This window comes from Diceros bicornis, chromosome 24 (genome assembly GCF_020826845.1).
Source record: "Diceros bicornis minor isolate mBicDic1 chromosome 24, mDicBic1.mat.cur, whole genome shotgun sequence".
Classification (NCBI taxonomy): domain Eukaryota; kingdom Metazoa; phylum Chordata; class Mammalia; order Perissodactyla; family Rhinocerotidae; genus Diceros; species Diceros bicornis.
The window spans coordinates 46,161,203-46,179,696 of NC_080763.1; the positions used below are offsets into that span (position 1 = coordinate 46,161,203).

The 18,494-nt window shown below is 45.7% G+C and overlaps 1 pseudogene; it reads right to left on the reverse strand.

The window, feature by feature from the left end:
• Positions 1–17,392: 17,392 nt before the first annotated feature.
• LOC131421190 (AKT-interacting protein-like) lies at positions 17,393–18,247 on the reverse strand (annotated as a pseudogene).
• Positions 18,248–18,494: the final 247 nt, after the last annotated feature.

An 18,494-nucleotide genomic window follows, 5' to 3' on the forward strand; every position in this document is an offset into this window, starting at 1 on the left:
ACCCCCCCAGCAAGCCCCAGGGCTGAGATGAGGTGGGGGCGTGGAGCTGGGAGCCGGCCAGACCTCGGCATCCCTCAACGCTCACGGGACACACAGCCATGTCCTGGCATCCGGTGCCCACCCTCACTGGGCCAACCCAGAACCCCCACTGTGTCTCCTCATTCCCTCCCAGTAGCACCACCATCTCCCTCCTCCAGGCCTTTGCACAGGCTGTGCTCCCGACCTGTTTAGAAGACCCGCCCCCTCCAGCCCTCCCCTTTCCCAAGAGGCACCCCATCCCTACACCTAGAGACACTGCCTCAGGTCGTCATCCTGTGGCTACTTTCCTAATCCCCTGGGCGGGTGGGACATGAGCTCCTGGAGAGAGGGAGGGGGCCTTGTCTCCGAGGATCTGCCATGGAGTTGATGAGTCTGTTGCATCTCATCAATACCACAACGACACCAGGTTATTATCTTCCTTTACAAGACAGAGAGCACTGGAGCTCAGAGAAGTTAAGCACCCAGCCCCAGGTCACACAGCACTGGGCAGGGCCAGAACTCAGCCTCCGTCCTCCATGCTCCTGCTCTTACCCCAACTCTGCCCCAGAGTCACCTCCTCCTGGGGCGGGGCAGGTCAGGAAGGCTCTGTGTGTGTCTGGCGTGACCCCAGAGCCCAGATTGCTCCTCCCAGCTGATCTGGAGCGGGGGCCTGAGGCTGCAAACCTGCAGAGTGCCTCCCGGGGCGCAGCACAGCCTGGCAACCTGTGATTAATTTTCCCGTCCTCATTAATTCCCAGATTCCGCCCTCTCATTACAAGGCGGTGGGCGGCGCTGCTGGGGTGCAGGCCGGCCTGGCTCCAAGGAGCGGTTCCGAGAAGGCCTGGGCCTCCTAATTGCCTTGCCTGGCCTCCGACAGGCTCATTAGAGGTAATGAAATCTGGAAGCCATGGACAGAGGGAAGCATGGCGTCCCTCTGGGAGACGAGCAGGCAGGAGCTCTTCAGAAGAAAAACACCCCAAGAAACAGGGGGGTCCAGAGGGCCTGGTCGGGCTGCGGAGTGAGAGGCTTGACCCGTGGCCAGCAGGAAGAAGTGGGTGGGGGGCCAGGCCTCCAGGACGAGCAGGCCCTGGAGCCCCCGCCCCAGCCACCCATCCCACATAGGAGTCTGGGCCGGCCCCCGTCTGCAACCCACTGCCTCGTGGGCCAAGCCCATCCCCTCCTTGGGCAGGCAGGTCTCCAGCCACCTCCCTGGCCTCAGTCTCCATTCTCACCCCTGCCCTTTCCTTGTCCACTGGGAGAGAGCCCTCTAGAACCCACTGGCTCCCCAGCGCCCCTGGGACAAGCCCGCACTCCTCAGCTGCACGTTCGGTCCTCCAGGGTCCAGCCTCAGCTCTCAGGATTCTCCACGCATCTTGGCCTCCAGTCCAGGCAACTTCCCTCTGGTCCTCTTCCACCTGCGGCCTTTGCTCATGCCACACGGGCCCCGGATTCCTGTCCAGTCTCCCAAGGAGGAGCAGGACCATCTCCTCTGGCAGGAAGCTCCCAGGCTCCCGCCCGGGGCCAGCTCACTTCTGGGTGCTCACCTGCACTTGATCCAGGCCTTTCTTGTGCCCACTCCACTTGTCCCCCACTGTTCCTGTTCACACGCTGGCCTCTCCCTCCCTCGCTGAAGAGTTTCTCTCCAGATCCCCAACAGCACCCAGCCCAGGCTGTGTACTCAGCAGGGGCATAATAAGCACATGATGGCATGAATTGACAATGCCTTCTCGCCCCTGTCTCCCTGTGCGTTGTTCTGTGGCTCCCGCCCCTCTGTGCATCTTCAGAGTTGGCCCACCCAGGGGATTTGGACAGCTCCATGTCCTCCCGAGCCTGGAGGACGGGGACACCTCCCTGCTTTTCACGAGAAATAAAGCCTTTCAGGAACCCAAATGGAGCAGAGGCACGAGTGAGGGTGGGAGCCCTGCGTATACTGCTGCCCCACCCGCCCCACTCACGGGGCCTTGATTTGGAGAAGCCAGGGAGCTGGGCTGGGACTGCCTGTGTGGCTGGCTCCAGCCCTGGTGACCATGACTACGGCCACTTCCCCTCAGGGCCTCAGGGCCCTCATGGGAGCTGGGAGGGGAGAGAGCAGCCGATTTCTCGGGCCTCGTCCTCAGTGCCTTCCATGGCAGCCCTGACTCCTCCTGTGCGTCCCGGGGGAGCCTCAAGTTTGGTCTGTGTGTTTCCTCGTGCTGTGCTGCTGGAAGCGATCACCACACACACAGAGCCTGACAATACAATACAAATTCACTACCTTGCCATTCTGGAGGTCAGAAGTCTGACACGGTCTCCGTGGGCCAACACTGAGGTGTTGGCAGGGCTGGTTCTTTCTGGACACTCAAGAGGAGAATCCATTTCCAGCTGCTAGAGGCTGCCCACACCCCTTGGCTTGCAGCCCCTTCCTCCGTCTTCAAAGTCTTCAGTGGCCGGTCGAGTCTTTCTCATGTCACGTCACTCTGACCCTTGAGCCTCTTGCCTCTTTCTTCACTTTTGATGACATGGGGCCCACCTAGATAACCAGGATCATCTCCCCATCTCAAGATTCTTAACTTAACCACCTTGGCAAAGTCCCTTTGCCGTGGCAGTTCACACAGCCACAGGAATTAGGGTATGGACATCTCTGGGGCCATTATTTCTGCCGACCACAACCTGGCCCTGCCTGGAGTTGTTTTAGGAAGGCTGGAGGCCTCACGGAACCTGAGGAGAGCCCACCCCCTGGGCACTGGTGACTCTGACCTGCATGACCGAGACGGCCCCAGCAGGAAGGAGCCGGGCTGGCCAGGGGCCCCTTGTCGGTGCTGAGTGGTCCTCTCCACGAGGGCAGAGAGAGGGGCCCAGATGACAGAGAGAGTTCCCATCTATGCAGCTGGCCACAGCCCTGGCTTCTGGTTTGAGACAGCCCAGCTGACCCCCAGGCCACCTGCTGGTGGTGGAGGTGGGGGTCTGCCAGGAGCTCTGGGGTTCCAGCACCCCTCACCCGCCGGCCTGCCCGGCCCGCCCGTGGCCACGTCGGCAGCTCTTCCTCCAGTGACCTGGGTGACCTCTGACTCCCATTAGCATGTCATGTAGATCGGATCTGCACCTTCTGGACCCAGCACCTGGAAAGCAGCGTCCTCGAGGCAGCTTGATCTCCACTCGGACACGGCATGTGCTGCAGGCACGGTGTCCAGGCGGACCCGGCAGCAGCCCCTGTCAGCACATCAGCTGCCTCTGAGCAAGCCCTAGGCCAGGCTCACGGCCAGTTCCTCATTCTGCCTAGAAAACATCTACACAGGCACATGTGTGCAGGCTTTATTTCTGGGGTAACTTCCGTCTCTTCTCTCACTGATGGTTGAGATGTGGCCTCGTAACAGGCTCTGGCTCGCCTCCTCCGAGGGTCCCCTGAGCCCCTCCCCTACCTCTGACTCCTCCAGACATCTTTGCTCTGCCTGCCCCATCGGACCTGAGCTCCTGCGTGCTGATCCCTCGGCCTCCCCCTCCCAGGACACAGAGGGCCTGGCTCAGAGGGGCGTCTGGTGTGCATTTGCAGACTGGCTGCAGAAACAGAATATCCCCAGTGCTGGCTGACCCCCCAGGCTGCCCAGATGGGCCCGTCCTGGTCCCTAGGGCCATGTCCTGGTCTTCGGGGAGAAGGGGACCCCGGAAGTCACCAGGTCTGGGGGGCTGAGCATGTTTACAGGACTGGACAGGGGTACCAGGCCAGGCAGTAGGGCCCGAACCCAAACACCCAGCCTTGAGCCTCTCTCCCCAGCCCTTCCAGCCAGTCACCGCACCTTAGAAGATGTCCCCACTCAACGTGGATACCGTGAGTGCCCTCTCTCATGCTGCATTACCTTCTTGATGACTGCAGGGCCAGGCAGAGCGACCTCTCAGGTGGAAGAGGAGCCAGAGCCTTGGGTCCTGCAGCAGCCCCAGGTGCAGTTCCAGGCTCAGGGGTCGGCCACTGCGGCCACGCCAGCATCCTGGGGGCCAGGCATCAATCGATGGACATTTGAGTTGTTTCCACTTTTGGCTAATATGACTAATGCTGCTGTGAACATTTGAGTACAAGTTTTCATGTGAATATTTGTTTTCAGTTCTCTTAAGCATATGCCCAGGAGTGAAATTGCTGAGTCATATGCAACTCCGTGTTTCAATCTTTGAGGAAGTGTTTTCCAAAGAGGCTGCGCCATTTTATGTTCCCACTCGCAGTGTGTGAGGGTTCCAATTTTCTCCACATCCTCACTGAAACGAGTTATTGCACATCTTTTTGATTTTAGTCACTCTAGTGGGCGTGAAGTACTATCTCATTGTGGTTTTGACTTGCATTTCCCTCATGACTAATGATGTTGAGCATCTTTTCATGTGCTTATTGGCCATTTGTATACCTTCTTTGAAGAAATGTCTATTCCAATCATTTGCACATTTTTACATTGGGTTATTTGTTTTTTTATTATTCAATTGTACAACCTCTTTATATATCCTGGATACTGGAAACTTATCAGATATATGATTTGCAAATACTTTTTCCCATTTGATGAGATTTCTCTTCACTTTCTTGATAGTGTCCTGTGAAGCACAACAGTTTTTAATTTGGATAAAATCCAATTCATCTACTTTTTCTCTGGTTGCTTGTGTTTTAGATGTCATAGCTAAGAAACTATTATCTAATTCTAGGTCAGGAGGATGTGCACCTGTGTTTTCTTCTAAGAGTTTTATAGTTTTAGGTCCTCTTAAATTAGGTCTTTGATCACCTTAAGTTAATTTTGTATATGGTGTGAGGTAGGGTCCCAGCTTCCTTTTTGTGTGTGTGGATAGCCGGTTCTATCAGCACCATTTGTTGAAAAGATTATTCCCTGACCATTGAATTTTCTTGGCACTCTTCTAAAATGTCATAAATGTACATGTAAGGGTTAATTTCTGGTAACTCTCAGATCTATTCTATTGATCTATATGCCTCTTCTGATACCAGCACCACACTCTTGATTACTATAACTTTGTAGCAAGTTTTGAAATCAGGGAGTGTGAGTCCTCCAACTTAATTTTTCTTTTTCAAGATTGCTTTGGTTTTTCTGGGCTCTTGCATTTCCATATGAATTTTAGGATTGGCTTGTCAATGTCTGAGAAAAGCCAGCTAGGATTTTGATAGAGATTGCACTGACTCTGTATCAATTGGGGAGTATTGCCATCTTAACGTATTAACTCTTCCAATCCATGAACGTGGGATATCTCTCCATTTATTTAAGACTGCTTTAATTTCTTTCAATGATGTTTTGTAGTTTTCAACATACAAGGCTTACACTTCTTTGGTTAAATTTATTCTTAAGTATTTTATCCTTCTTGATAGTATTGCAAATGGAATTGTCTTAGTTTCATTTTTGGTTTGTTCAATGATACTGCGTAGAAATACAACTGATTTTTGTATACTGGTTTTGTATCCTGCAACCTTGCTGAACTCATTTATTAGGTCTAATAGTGTGTGTGTGTGTGTGTCTGTGTGTATTCCTTAGGGTTTTCTATGTTCAGGATCATATTATTCATAAATAAAGATAGTTTTATTTCTTCCTTTACAATATGAATGCTTTTATTTCTATTTCTTGCTTAATTTCCCTGGCTAAAACCTCTGGTACAGTGTTGAGTGGAAGTGGAGAAAGTAGGCATCCTTGTCTTGTTCCTGACTTGAGGGGGAAAGCTTACAGTCTTTCGCCATTAAGCATGTTAGCTGTGGATTTTTCACAGATGTTCTTTATTAGCTTGAGAAAGTTCCCTTCTATTTCAAATTTGTTGAGTGAAACATGAAAAGAGATTATAAAAGGGTATTAGATTTTTTTCAAGTTCTTTCTGGTATCTATTGAGATGATCATGTGGTGTTTATCCTTTATTCTATCAATATAGTGTCTTACACTGATCGACTTTGGGATGTTAAAGCAACCTTGCATTCCTGGGATAACGCCATTTTGTCATAGTGTGTAATCCTTTTTATGGATTGCTGTTGGTTTGCTTGTATCTTATGGGGGATTTTTGTGTCCATATTCATAAGAGATATCAACTTGTAGTTTTCTTGTGATGTCTTTTTCTGACTTTGGTATCAGAGAATACTGGTGTCATTGATGAGTGGGAGGTGTTGACTCCTCTTCTATTTTTCAGACCATTTTGTGAATGATTAGTATTAATTTCTCCTTAAGCTTTTGGTAGAGTTCACCAGTGAAGCCATCTGGTCCCAGTATTTTCTTTGTGAGAAGTTTTTTATTATTATTGTTAATTCAATCTCTATGCGCTATAGGTCTCTTCAGATTTTTTATTTCTTCTTAAGTTAGTTTCGGTAGTTCGTGTCTTTCTAGGAATTTGTACATTTCATCTAGGTTATCTAATTTGTTGACATACAATTGTTTATTGTATTCCCTTATGTTTTATTTCTGTCGGGCCAGTAGTAGTGTCCCCTCCTTCATTCCTGACTTTAGAAATTTGAGTCTTCTCTCTCTTTCTTTTTTTTTTTTTGGTCAGTGTAGCTACAGGTTTGTCAATTTTGTTGAATTTCAAAAAAACAACTTTTGGTTCCATGATTATTTTTCTATTTTTCTGTTTCCTATTTCATTAATTTCAGCTCTAATTTTTATTATTTGCTTCCTTATACTTACCTTTGAGTTTAGTTTAGTCTTATTTTTCTAGATCCTTCAGGTGGCAAGTTAGGTTATTAATTTGAGATCTTTCTTGTTTTTTTAATATCAGCATTCACATCCATAAATTTCCCTTGAGGCACTGCTTTGACTGCATCTCAGAAGTTTTGCATGTTATGTTTTCCTTTTCCTTCATGTCAAAGTGTTTTCTAATTTCCCTTGTGATTTCTTCTTTGACCCATTGGTTAATTAGAAGCGTGTTGTTTAATTTCCACATATTTGTGAATTTCCCAAATTTCCTGTCATTGATTTCTAATTTCACTCCACTTTGGTCAGAGAACATGCTTTGTACAATTTAAATTCTTTTAAATGCATTGAGAATTGTTTTATTGTCTAACGGATGGCCTATCCTGGAGATTATTTCATGCACACTTGAGAAGAATGTATATTCTGGTGTTGTTGGGTGGAACATTCTATACATATTGGTTTCAAATTTTTTATTTTCTTTTTCTTTCTGGTTGTTCTAGCCATTATTGAAAGTGGGTTATTGACATCTTCAGCTGTTATTTTTTATTTTCCTATTTATCCCTTCATTTTTCTTGTGAGGTGCACGTATGTTTATGACTGTCATATCTTCTTAATGGATTGACCCTATTATCATTACAAAATTTTGTTTCTAGTCACAATTTTTGTCTTAAAGTCTATTCTGTCTGATGTCACTATAGCCACTCTAGCTCTTTTTTGATTGCATGGTATATTTCTTTTCCATCTTTTTGTGTGTGTGTGTGTGTGAGGAAGATCGGCCCTGAGCTAACATCTGGCAATCCTCCTCTTTTTGCTGAGGAAGACTGGCCCTGGGCTAACATCCATGCCCGTCTTCCTCCACTTTATATGGGACGCCGCCATAGCATGGCTTGCCAAGCGATGCGTCGGTACACGCCTGGGATCCGAACCGGTGAAACCCGGGCCACTGCAGCGGAGCGTGTGCACTTAACTGCTTGCACCACTGGGCCAGCCCCCTCTTTTCCATCTTTTTACTTTCAACCTATCTGATTTTTTAAATCTAAAGTATGTCTCTTATAGGCTGAATATAGTCGGATCATATTTTTAAGCCCATTCTGTCAATGCATGCCTTTCAATTGGAATGTTTAGTCCATTTATATTTAACATAATTTCTGATAAGGTAGTATTTACGTCTGCCATTTGCTACTTGCTTTCTGTATGTCATGCTTTTTCTGTTCCTCTGTTCCTCCATTACTGCCTTCTTTTGTGTTAAATAGATATTTTCTAATAAACAATTTTAATTTCCTTGTTGTTTCTTTTACTCTATATTTTTGAGTTATTAGTTTTTGTTTGGGGTTACAGTTGACATCTTTACTTATAACAATCTAGTTCATATTAATACTAACTTAATTTTAATAGTATACAGAAACTTTGCTCCTCTATACCCCACTTCTTCCCCATTCCTTTGTGCTGTTATCATAAAAATTACATTATATACATTGCATGCCCATCAATATATATTTATAATTATTGCTTTACGCAGTTGTCTTTTTAATTAAATAGGAAGAAACTTCTCATGCAGAGTAGCTCCACTGCCCTGTGCTCTGCCTATTTATCCCTCCTTTTCTGCTGACCCCCCGGCAACCACTGATCTTTTCACTGTCTCCAAAGTTTTGCCTTTTCCACAATGTCAAATAGTTGGAATCATAGGATATCTACTCTTTTCAGATTGGCTTCTTTCACTTAGTAATATGCTTTTAAGTTTCCCCCATACGTTTTCATGGCTTGATATCTCATATCATTTTAAGACTGAGTAATATTCCATTGTCTGGATGTACCACAGTTTATTTATCCATTCACCTACTGAAGGACATCTTGATTGCTTCCAGGTTTGGGCAATTATGAATAAAGCTGTTATAAACATCTGGGTGCAGGATTTTGTGTGGACATAGTTTTCAGCTCCTTTGGGTAAATACCAAACAGTATGACTGCTGGATAGTATGGTAAGAGTATGTTTAGTTTTGTAAGAAACCACAAAATTGTCTTCCAAAGTGGCTGCACCACGTTGCATTCCTACCAGCAAGGAATGAGAGTTCCAGTGTTGAAAAACATTGATGAGAGAGGATGTCCTTGGCTTGTCCCTGATCTTAGTGGGAAAGCTTCTAGTTTCTCACTATTAAGTATGATGTTGGCTGTAGACTTTTTGTAGAGATTCTCTATCAAGTTGAGGAAGTTGACCTCTATTCCTAGTATACTGAGAGTTTGTATCATGAATGGGTATTAGATTTTGTCAAAAAGAACTTTTCTGCATCTATTAATAAGATCATGGGATTTTTCTTCTTTAGCCTGTTGATGTGATAGATTACATTGATTGATTTTTGAATGTTGAACCTGCCTTGCATACTTTGGGTAGACTCCAGTTCGTCATGGTCTATAATTCTTTTTATACATTGTTAGATTTGATTTGCCGATATTTTGTTGAGGATTATTGCAGCTATGTTCATGAGATATTTTTGTTTTTAGTTTTCTTGTAATGTCTTTGTCTGGTTTTGGTATTAGGGTAATGCTGGCCTCATAAAATGAGTTAGAAAGTATTTCCTCTGTTCCTATCTTCTGGAAGACATTGTAGAGAATTGGTATAATTTCTTCCTTAAATATTTGGTAGAATTCACCAGTGAACCCTTCTGGGTCTGGTTCTTTCTGTTTTGTAAGGTTAATAGTTATTGATTCAATTTATTTGAAAGATATATGCCTATTTATATCATCTATCTCTTTTTGTATGAGTTTTGGCAGATTGTGTCTTTCAAGAATTAAATTGACTTCATCTAGGTTATCAAATGTGTGGGCATAGAGTAGTTCATAGTATTCCTTGATTATTCTTTTAATGTCCACAGAATTTGTAGTGATGTCCCCTCTTTCATTTCTGATATGAGTAATTTGAGACCTCTCTCTTTCTTTAGTTAGCCTGGCTTATTGATTTTATTGATTTTTTTCAAAAAACCAGCTTTTGGTTTCATTGATTTTCTATATTGATTTCTTGTTTCTAATTTCATTGATTTTTGCTCTAATTTTTATCATTTCTTCTCTTTTGCTTACTTTGAAATTAATTTGTTCTTCTTTTTCCTAAGGTGTTTCCTAAGGTGCAAGCTTAGATGATTGATTTTAGATCATTCTTCTTTTCTATATATATTCAATGCTATAAATTTCCTTCTAACCACTGCTCTCACTGCATCCTACAAATATTGATGTCGTGTTTTCATTTTTATTTTATTTTATTCAAATATTTTATTATTCAATATTCAAATATTGAATATTATTCAAATATTATTCAAATATTTTATTTAAAATATTTTAAAATTTATATTGAGATTTCTTCTTTGACTCATACGTTATTTGGAAGTGTGTTGTTTAATCTCCAAGTATTTTGGGATTATCCAGCTATTTTTCTGTAATTGATTTCTTTTAATTCTATTGTGGTCTGAGAGCAGACATCGTATGATATATAGTCTATAAATTTGTTAAGATGTGTTTTATGGCCCAGAATATGATCTATCTTGGTGAACGTTCCACGTGAGGCTGAGAAGAATGTGTGTTCTGCTGTTGTTGGATGAAGCAGTCTTTCTTGCTTTCTCTCTTTTTCAAGTTGTAATTTTTCTTTGAAAACTGGACATTTAAACTAATATAATGTGTTAACTCTGGAAATCAGATTCTCTCCCTCCCCAGGTTTTGTTGTTGGTGCTGCTTGCTGTTTTTTGTTTTGTTTTGCTTAGTGACATTTCTTAACAAATTCTGTAACGTACATTCTTCATCATTGGTGGCCACTCAACTCTCTTCTCACTTAGCTTCGTATCCAGCTAACGATTGGACGGTTTTCCTTAAGTGCCTGGAAACTACAAATCTCCCAGTCTTTGCCAAGAGGCTGCCTTAAAGGGACATTCCTTCAACACTTAGCCAGGCAGTTGACAACTCTGCCCCGGCCTTTACTTCCCAGGCTCAAAATCAGCCAGAGGTGAGAGCTTTGGGCCTTCTCAGGTCTTTCCTGAGCAAGCACACAGCATGCGTGTGGCCTTCCAGATTCCCAGGAATATGTGGGAGCTTTTAAAAGCTCCTGTGGACATCTCATTCTCCATCTTTTCCTTTTAAGCTTTCTGGTAAACCTATTATTTGCTGTAACTGTTACCCGCTGCCTCTGGTTGCCATGCAGCTAAACATTTGCCTACAAGTGTTTCCCACGAATGCTCTGGGGAGAAGGCTCTTTGTGCCAGGAGCACTCCAAGTCAGGTCAATAAAGACAGCCTTGCAGACGGGTCTTTTAATCAACCGTCGGCCTGTTTAAGTGATGACAATTCTCTGGTGATGAGGCTCTGAAGTAGCACGCACTCCATTGCCCCCTCCGAGGCCACCAAGCTCCTGGCCTTCACTGTGGTTGAGAGTCATTGATTTTCAAGGCTACCAGAGAGCTGGAGGAAGGGGGATGGGAATAGCGTAAGGTAAATGATACAAAGCTTGTTCTTCTTATCAAGATCTGGCCATTCTTCTTGAATAAATGCTCCTAGAATTGTTGCAAGCCTTTGGTCAATTCCAGAGTTCTGAAACAGTTGGTCGTGCTAATTTTTGCCAGTTTTCTTGGAGAAGAGAATTTTCAGAGGTCCATTTCCACTGACGTTATCCTGTCGCCTCTTACGATACAATATTCCTCCTATACACCTCCCTCCCCCCGAAGGAGGCCTTGGGGAGGCCCGAGGCAGAAGCCCAGTGGGTGGCATGGGGAACTTTCTGTGCTCCTCTTGGCTTCACATTCCGTAGCTATAAAAAGAGACATTCAGCAAAGATGATCCCAGAGGACAGTCTCGCCTCAAATACCCCGTCTCTGTGCCTTGCCTGGAGACATCTTGAGAACAGAGAGGGAAATTTTGTATTCTCAGCATCCCCTAGAGCAGCAGCTTCAAACTTCTTTTCCATCCCCACTTAGAAATCCTGGCCCAGCCCAGGCCCCTGCGCAGACACGTTTATTTGCACGCATTACATGCAGGGGAAGCAAATTCTACCAAGAAAAGACTGCTGCTTCAGGGATGCACTCTGATTCTCCTCTTCTGTTTTATTTCTTTAAACAATGTGTTGGTCATGACCCACTAAAATTACCTCCTGACCCACTGATGGAAAAAAATCCTGGCCCTGAAGGCCCCCAGTTCAGGGGCTGGGTGACCCTGAGCCGAGTAGGAGAAGGGATGTTCTGCAGGGAGCAGGTAGGCAGATGAGAGCCTGAACTCAGCTTGGGCCAGAAAGGTTTGGTCCTTAGGATGGTGTTGTTTTTGGGGTCTCGGGAGAGTGGAAGGTTGGAGCATCACAGCACAAGCCCTGCTGGTGCCCCTGGAGCTCTGGGCAGATGACCCTGCAGAGCAGAGAGAAGGACTCTTCCCTGTGGGTTCTCTGGCAGACAAATCTGACGTGCAAGCTACCTTATCCACTTCCCTACTGCTATGGACTGAACTATGTCTCCCCAAAGTTCATACGCTGAAGCCCTAACTCCCAATATGATTATATCTGGAGATGGGGCCTTTGGGAGGTAATTAGGTCACAAGAGAGAAGCCCTCAGGATGAGAGTGGTGCCCTTACCAGGGAAATGAGAGACCAGAGTTCTCTCTCCACCACATGAGGACACAGCAAGAAGATAGCCATCTGCAAGTGTAGGGGGTGAAGACATATCCTCCACCCTCTCTGGGTCCTTTCTGGCTGGGCTATGAATTAAATTGACATGAGACAGAATAACAGAGGAAAATCGAACAAAGCTTTATAACATGTATACATGGGAGAAACCCAGGGAAAATTGGGTAACTCAGCATTCTGGCTGAGGTTGTCATCTTAAATAGCATTTTCAGCTAAAGACAAAAGAGGATGTTGGGGGTGGTGGTTTTGGACTTCAAAGGGGAGGAAGACAAGTCACATGGGGATGGAAAAGCAAATGTTTGTTAGACAATTGTTTACTGGGCCACCTATAGAGATGTGGCCCGGGAAACAGAATTTCAATAAGATGGGCTTGTAGTGTCTGTCTCATCACACCTATTTTATATTATACTATAGTTATCTCGCGGTATTAGCTCCTTTCTGAAACAGGTCTTCTATCTTAAATTCTTTTAGGCAGTTAGGGGGAAGGCCAAAGTTTCTTTCAGAGTCTTTTGTTCTTAAAAATAATCAAGGCCAAGAGACACATTTTGGGGTGGCCAATTCTGATCCCCCACACAAGCCTGGAAGATGGTCCTGGCTCTATATATATCACTCCCCTCTTCCTCACTTCTCACACACTAACCCAGGTACCCTACTGTCTCAAACCTAACCATGTTAGTAAAAGCAACAAAAACTGCCATTATCAAGTGCTCACTACACACCAGACACATAGACTAAATGTTACAGGTATTAATTCACTGAATCCTCACAATTCAGTGAAGGGAAACCTATAACTCTGATGGGGTGCAGGGCAGGCTGCCCCAAGATGTGCCACTCTGGTATGTGGATTTTTTGGAGCTGAAGACAATAAAGGCTCAAAAGGCTGAAAGAAAATTTGACCTCCCCTCAACCCCCCCACTAACTGCCTAAAAGGGTTTAAGATAGAAGGTCTGTCCCCAGGACAAACCATCACCATAGATAACTCTGGGTATCAATAGACTGGGTGGGTCCTTGCTAAGCCCATTCTTATGAAAGTTCTGTTTACCAAACATTTATATTTGTCAGAGAAATCTCCATTTGTAAAGGTATCTCCCCCTCTGTACCAGGAAGAAGAGGGGAGGATGACCTCATCTCTAGAAGCTCTTATCAATGCAGAAGGTGAGGCCTTAAATCCGCATAATAACGTTACTCTTGTTTACTGTGCTTTTCTGGTAATCTCTCATAACTGACTCCCCCACTCCCAACATCCTCCTTTGTCTTTAGCTGAATCTATTTAATAAGAGAACCTCTGCCATTTTGTCAAGTTACCCAGTGGGTCTCCCCCACATATACATGTTATAAAGCTTTGTTTGATTTTCTCCTGCTATTCGGTTTCATGTCAATTTAATTTGTAGCCCAGCCAGAAAGGGCCCAGAGAGAGTAGAGGACAGTCTTCCTCCCATTCAATGCCCATGAAGAATCAGAGGACAGAGAGATAAAGTACCTTGACCAAGAGCAGAGCTGAGAGAAGAGCCTGGTCTAGGCAGCTGGGGTTGCAGGGCCCCCTACATCATCCACCCCCAAGAAATAAGACCAAAGTAGCCCCAACACACACACACACACACACACACACACCCCACGTGCATATATACTCACACAAACTCATGTACACATACACACCAAATACGTGTTCATACAGTCATGTGTACATACACATACACACATTCATACGTTGACCTACCATGCACGTGCTTATCCACAGACACACACACATACATGCCCCACACACAAACAAACACACTGTGATGGTTAATTTTATGAGTCAACATGGACGCACCGTGGTGCCCAGATATGTGGTCAAACCTTATTCTGATTGTTTCTGGATGAGATTAATATTTAAATCAGTAGACTTTGAATAAAGTCGATTGTCCACCATAATTTGGGTGGGCCTCATGCAATCATTTGAAGGCCTGAATAGAACAAAGGCTGATTTCCCCATTGCAAGGAGGAATTCTTCCATCGGATGGCCTTTGGACTGAAATGGCAATTCTTCCCTGGGTCTCTAGCCTGCTGGCCTATCCTGCAGATTTTGGACTTCCCAAGTCTCCATAATCGTGTGAGCCAATTCCTTAAGATAGATCTATCTATTTCTCTCTCTCTCTCTATATATATATACACACTTCCTGTTAGTTCTGTTTGGCTAGAGAACCCCAACTAATACACACACATGCATATATACATGCTGCAAATAGTCACACACACCACACACATACATACTCATGGTCACACACACACATACACACATAAGCATATATCCTACAAAACGTATACCACACTTGCACGCACCCCACACACATACCCATCCACACACATCATGCACATACCATACACATACACATACCACATGCACACACACACACCACATGAGATATACACTCACACTCACTAAGCATATGCACACACCCACACATCACAATCCCACAAACACACACACTCACATGCCACCAATCCCCAGACACATGCGCGTATGCACACACACACACACACACACACCCTTCCATAAAGGCCCATTTGAACGATCTGACAAGAGATTCTCACATATTGAGGTATATGGGGTAACTATTCAGGTTCAAAGCTGATTTGGCTTGAACTAAAAAGGCTGACTTATGGCCTATCAGACATACATTGCACATCTGCTTAACCATTAAAGTAAAGAATGCGCTCTCTGAAGATAAGAATGCATACTTCTCCTCCTACGCCCTGTTGGTAACGCCTGGATTAGCCCCTTTCCCAACATCAGGGTCATGTTGACCTGCTAATTTGCAAATAAATACTTCTTTGAAACTTTGATGAAAATATATCCTCAGCATGTTTAATGTATGTTCTTTGTTCTAAAAAGATATAAGACTGTACTGAAAACCATGCTTCTCTGCACGCCTTCTAAGGCCTTCCTGGGTTATAATCCTCACTCTGGCTCAGTAAACTCACCTTATTTCTCTCATCTATAGAATGGTTATTGGTTATTTTGCGTTGACAGATCTACGAGCCAATATGGACAGTCCACAGAACTCAGGGCACTGTTTGTGGATTAATGTCATTCCAGGTGGGGTCCAGATCCCACTTCTTAGGAAGGACCTATTTGTTTTTCTTTCTGGACTCCTAAAGGAATTGTGTTGCCTTTGAACATGCCAAAAGTAAACTGATACACATATATATGGTTGTTGTTGTTGAAGTCGATGAAAAGGAAAGCAAGCATTTCAGCTTGTGACATTGGAACCAGATGGCTCCTGAAATGTTTCTGTCCGAGTGAGTGGGGGGCTCACTTCTCTCTGGCTTGTCCCATCTGATGACACCCAAGGACTTGGGCTCCTCTGCTTCAGCAGACAGAGACAGAGAGGCAGGATGGAGGGGTTCCTCTGGAAGAGCCAGGCCCCATCCCCCCCTGAACAAAGGCAGCAAGTGGTGGCTGAGCCCCCACGGGTGTCACTCAGAGAGGACCCGCGCTCCCTCAGTGCTCTCAGATCAACATCACTTGGATCAAAAATACAATCCAAGCGAAAGAGAAGCGATTACAAAAACATCTGCAGTAAATATTTGCTTCAGCTTCTTAACACATAGAAATGACAACATCCTTTCCTCAAACAAAAAAAATGTTTTTAATTGACAGCAGAACTCTTAGTAGAAGGTTCCACGATCTCTATGGGAGTCTCGCTTTCCAAGGGAAAAATGAAATCTATGAGATCTCAGTCCGTGGCAATCACAGCTGGCTCCAGCACATGTGGGCTGGGAGGCCACCCTCCCCTGAAACATTGGGAAGACGTTGTGGTACCTAACGCATAGTCTTCATTGAGGGGGAGGGGATCCAACTGCCGCCTGTGACGCAGACCAGAGCAGACCAGGCCAGGACGCTGGTGGGGCCAAGGCAATGAAGGGCAGTCGGGGGTGGGGGATTCTGGACTGTTCAGCTGGGCCAGATTGGTTGACCCTCCCAACCCTTCACCCCAGACATCTACATGGAGGAAGAAAGGGAGGTGGGATGGCAGAGGCCCCACTCTGGGCAGACTGTTGAACCCCGCAACGACACACTGCAAGGACGACGACGTGAGCCCCTTCTGCATGTGAGGAAACTGAGGCTCAGTAAGATGATCAAGCATTTTTTGTTAATAAAGAGGAAGGAGGCAGCTGCCTCCCCACCCTCTCCTCCTTGGAGTGTCGCCTTAATAGGTCTGATAAGAGGCCAAACCTTTTGGTTTTACTGTGCAAGGTCACGGGCCTCCTACCCTTAGAACTGAAAGCAAACACCTCTGAGATTACCTTAGAAGACCTCACAGCTGCGTCCTCTTGTCTCTCTAGGAGATTCCAGAAGGTTTCCTTGTTCTCTAGTCTGTTCTACTATATAAATTTTTGAAATTCTATCCAGACTTTGTAGTCACTTTCATGCTATGTTTCGTGCATGTAAACTCAATCACTTGAATGTAAACTTCACTCAAGATTAAATTGCATTCTCGCTTCGATATTGGTACAGAAGAGTCTTTTGTTGGCAAGACTATCTTATTTCCCCAACAGTAACTGGCCTGGGGCCACACAATGGCCACTGGGGGCTATAAGCCCCAAGTCTGACCCCACCCTCACCCTCTCATCACTCTGCGGTAGAGCCAGATGCTCTTGAGGATCTTGGAGAGGATGCCTGGAATTGGAGGCAACAACCTTTCTTGTAGAGAGCTGACCTGCATAAAACACTTTTACGTGCTACCTTGGCCCAGAGGGACACGGAATGACCCAAAGGCCCCATAAACTCAATAGGCACCAACAAGCTGAAGACGGTGATGATGCCGTTGCTTGCACAGCCTTGTGCTGTGTGCACAGCGTGGCCACAGTGGGCAGTTCCTTCAATGCTCCCCACCCAGCAGCCTGCCTCTAAGAGACTGCCTCTTCTCATCCGGCCTATTACCCTGGAGATCCAGCCCAGTTGCTGTGTGTCTCCGTAGTTGGTTCCTTTCTGTGGCCGAGTGGTGTCCCGTGTTCACCCAGCTTCGCTCTGCAGGTAGTCCTTGCCGTGGTCAGCTCCCATGGGACGTGTGTCCAGCAAGACAGTGCTCAGTGCACCACACTCACCATCTTTTCAGTTGCTGCTATTTGTGTTCTTCGCTGAAAGGCTGCACTGAGTCAAGCTTTACCCGTCACAGTCCGGCCACATGAACACCATTATTATGGGTTCTTCAAGCTTCTTTTTCTGACTCAGCCTCTTCCCTCTGGCTTCATCGTGTACAGATGGATCCCACTGAGAAAAGCTAATTGCTTATGGCTCCACGATTTTAGGCTCGTCAACCAAACAAGCAGTGCACATGTTAACACTGTCAACCACATTGTTTTTTTAAAGTTGAACATCTCTTATATATACTCTACTCTAGCCTCTGGGTTTAGGGGGCTGGCTGTATCTTGCAGAAAACTCTCCTCACATACATTAATACTTGCCAAATGCGATTATGGTTCCACCTCCCTTTTGCATTTGCTGGCTACACATCCCGTTCACCAGAGAAGGAATCAATGAGGGAAGAAAGACAGGAGCCTCAAATACGGGGCAGGGGCAGTCACCACCTGGGTAGTCTCCAGGATACAGACTATAAACTGAAATGCGTGATCTTGATCAAGTCCACGCTGTGTGAATGCTGCTCTGAACTGCACTGATGCAGAGCGACAGGGTGACTGCACACAGGGGCCAGATGACTTCTACTCCACCACCGAGGCAAATTCTGCAAGAAGGGACTCCACCAGGCAGACGGTCCTGTAAGAACGTGTGCCATTTGTTGACTGTGCTGCAACGGCAGGAGACGTGGCCTCAGTTACGGGCAAAGCACTTTGGGGACTCCAAGGCAGCTGAGTCTTTGGAGCAGTGGGTGGAGGACTGGTTTTCACGTGCCTGTTAATGTCTTCTCTTCACCATCGGATGATTTGCATACAGAGATCGTAGAAAGGGTTCGTAACATACTCCAAATGAGATGCGGCGGCCTGCATCATCAGATGCTCCCATGCTCAGCATTCATTCACCAGATGCAGAATGCTTCATCCGTGTCTTCAAGGCGGGGCTCTCAGCTCCTGAGCACTGTCAGCACCCCGATTCGCACCGCCGGGTCCAAAAGCCACCTTCCGGTACCAAGTGGCTCAAAAGTATCTTTAAAAGGGATATTTTTGAATAAGAAAAAAATTATATATATATATACATTATACATATAT